This window comes from Otolemur garnettii, unplaced genomic scaffold (genome assembly GCF_000181295.1).
Source record: "Otolemur garnettii isolate 467f Iridium unplaced genomic scaffold, OtoGar3 scaffold00068, whole genome shotgun sequence".
In the NCBI taxonomy this organism is placed as follows: domain Eukaryota; kingdom Metazoa; phylum Chordata; class Mammalia; order Primates; family Galagidae; genus Otolemur; species Otolemur garnettii.
The window spans coordinates 2,785,341-2,788,953 of record NW_003852463.1 but is presented as its reverse complement, the minus strand read 5'-3'; positions in this window follow the sequence as shown (position 1 = coordinate 2,788,953).

The window sequence follows — 3,613 nt, the reverse complement described above, 5'->3', positions numbered from 1 at the left end:
AATATGATTTTCCTTTTTTTAAAGGATTTAGGTTTTTTTTGTTTTAGTTTTTTTTTTTTTTTTTGAGACAGTCTCATTATGTCGCCTTGGTAAAGCGCTGTGGCATCACAGCTCACAGCAAGCTCAAACCCTTGGGCTTAAGCAATTCTCTTGCCTCAGCCTCCCAAGCAGCTGGGACTACAGGCACCCGCACAATGCCTGGCTATTTTTTTTGTTGCAGTTGTCATTGTTGTTCAGCCATCCAGGCCGGGTTTGAACCCGCCAGCCTGGGTGTATGTGGTCCTCACCCTACCCACTGAGCTAGGGTGCCACCTAAAGGATTCAGTTTTATTTATAATGGTTCTGGCCTGGAAACAGCCCAAGTGCCCATCAGCAGTAGAATGGATAAGTTGTGTCATATTCACAATAGAATACTGCCCAGTAATAAGGAACTAACTGTACACACAATGACAGGGGTGAACTGATTTTCTAATGTGTTACATAGAAGAAGCCAAAGAGTGGCTACTGTAGGATTCCACAGATTTGGGGTTCAAAAACACACAGCACTGATGATGGAGGTTATAGAATAGAGGTTACCCCTGGGGGCTGCATGGACTGGGAAGGGGCAGGAGGAACCTTGTTATGCTGAAAATGTTCTATATCTTGCTCTGAGGGGTTGTTACTCAAGTGCATACATATGTTAGCAACCATCAGGCTGTACACCTAGGATTAGTGCATTATGTGTGCTATGTTATATCCTTAAAAATCCTTTAAAAGATGCTTATTTTCATGTCATGCAAAACACACCCACAACACGGGATAGACTATTGGTACCATGTTGCAGGACCAAGACATCAGTCCACAGAATGATACCTGTGAGTGTCACTGTTTGTTCTACACCACACCCTCCCATCCCTGCTACTCTAGACACCCAGGTCCTCTTCTCAGACCTAGTAGAGATTAGGTCAATCTCCATTAAGTGTTTCTGCCCCACCCATCACCCTAGGGGCCCTCTATCTGTCTTCCCCATATCCTTCTCATAGAATCCTCCCTTCCCCAATTCTGGTATCTCACTCCTTGCCCTCAACCTGCACCCAATCTCTGGCTTGTTATCCCTCCCTGCCTTGTTTCCCTCCAAGTTTCCAGCCTCTTTGGCTTTGCTTGAGCTGACATAGCTTTCCATTGCATTCCTCACTGCCATCCCATACTGCCTGCAATTGGGTTTCCAGTACCCTCTGTTGTCACTGTGCTTCTTAGGGGTCACAGACTATCTGCTAATCAGATAACCAGTTGTCATCAAGGGTCTTCACCCACTTGTGACCTTGGCTGATACTGCTGATTCCTCCATCTTCAGACTGCCATAATGCAGCCTTGTTTTGCTATCCCTCTGGGTTTTGTGAATTCCTGTTCCTACTACTTTCCCAAACTGCCTGTTTCTTGATGGGGTGTTCTCTAAGGTCTGCCTCTGCACCTCTTCTGCCTCTATTCTCCCACGGGCAGCCTGGTTCTGTCCCACAGACTCACTCACAACTTAAGACTCTCAGCTTGGCCTCTCCATCCTGACCTGCTCCTGAGTTCTATGTGCCTTTTGGCACTTCCACATAGATGTATGGGTGGATATATGTTCCCTGTGCTACCCCAGCACCCTGATTTAACCTTGGGAAACTACTGTTCCATCCCACTTTCTCAGTCCACATGGTCTGGAGAATGGAACATGGGCCTGACCAGAATATCTGGATGGCCCAATTAAGCCAACAAGCCCCAGGAATGTTCTGGAACTGTTGAGGGAAAAAAAAATCCTCTTTGGGCTCAGGTTTTTAGCTGGTGGAGAGGGCCAGAGTTGCTAGTGTCATCTTTATCTCCTTTGGAGATATGAAACCAACCCTGAGAATGAAACCAACCCTCCCCAAACAGAACTGAAATGGAGAAAGGGAGATTTCTTTTCTTTTTCTTTCTTTTTTTTTTTTTTTTCTGAGAGACAGAATCTTTGTCACTGTCAGTAGAGTGCCATGGCGTCACAGCTCACAGCAACCTCTAGCTCTTGGGCTTAGGTGATTCTTTTGCCTCAGCCTCCCATGTAGCTGGGAATACAGGTGCCTGCCACAACACCTGGCTATTTTTTTGTTGCAGTTTAGCCAGGGCTGGGTTCTAACCTGCCACCCTCGGCATATGGGGCTGGCACCCTACTCACTGAGCCACAGGGGTTGCCCAAGAAAGGGAGATTTCTGATAGATACCGAGATCCTGGCCTACTCAGCTACATAAGCCAGTCAATTAACCTTTTTTACTTAACTTAGTTACAGTTGGGTCTGTGTTATTTACGCCAGAAAAATGTCCAAGCCAAGAAATTAGAAGCAGAGATGGAAATTTTTAACAGATCCTAAGAAAGAATTAGCTGAACTAAGAGGAGGGGCTTCCATCATTCCCCACTCAAAACTTGGCAAACCTTCACACAGTAGCAGAATGGTTGATGACATGGTCTCCCACCTCCTCTGGAGCCAAGGCCATCCATCTACCAAGGCTAGAAATTTATTAGAGGACTGTGGAAAAATGTTAGGACATTGTGGTTGTCTTTCCCATAGCCTCCAGTCTACCAAGAAAGAGACATACTCTGGCTGAAAGGGACCTATCTGAGAGCAGAGAGGAAGAAAACACAGCTTGCCCAGAGAGGCCCTTTCTGTCTAAGGCCAGTAATCCAATATGGCTGAGAGATAATTAAGAGCCAGTCCTCTGCTTCAAGCTAAAGTCAGCTCAACCAAAGACAAAGAGGCTAGAAACTTGGAGGGAGATAAGCCTGGGGCCTGAAAGACTCTTGACTCCTCAAGCCCTGCTGAACCTCTCCTGCTGTGCCCTCACAGCTCCACAGAATCTCTCATTATAAGCAGCCTTCTGTTGGGATGCAGCTTAAGTGGGAAGGGGTAAACAAGCTCTGCCTCCCAAACTAGTGGTTTGCCCCTGTGGTAGCGGCTCCTGGGAGGAGTGGAGCACAGGGGCCTGTTGCTAAGAGACAACCCTTCCTCCCCCTCAACACCACCACTAGGGACTTTATCCAAGAATTATAATTTTCAATGAGGTCTCCAGCTTTGGTTAATAGCTCTGGGGAGGACCGAATGCAAACCAACAGAAAAGTCTACTAATGGTTAAAGGAATTGTATTGCCAAAACCCAACCCCTCCTCATCAAACCTCAGAAACAAAGGTCAGGATTACTCATAAGGTGACCCCAACCCCTACCCCCTCAGCACCACTCTCAGGGAGGCAGCAGAATCACACCAGGGAACCTCCTCCTTGCCTCTTGGTCATGGGGACCACAGATGAGGTTTTGTTCCTGACCTCCTCTCTTCAACTCACAGGGTTTTTGTTCTTTAGTTATTCAATTTTTTCCTCCATTGTTGCGGTCTGGCCATAAATTGAAAGACCTTGAGTGTAGCCCCTAACCAGACAGCCCATTACCAAGATGTTGCATTGGGGCTGGATGTAGAAACAGGGTGATAACTTGGAATGTCTCCTTCCAGAAATGGGATGACTATGCTTTAAGTTTTTGAGAGATAGTTGCGTTATGATGAATAAGAAAGTTTTTTTTTTTTTTGAGACAGAGGCTCACTTTGTTGCCCTCGGTAGAGTGCCACGGTGTCAC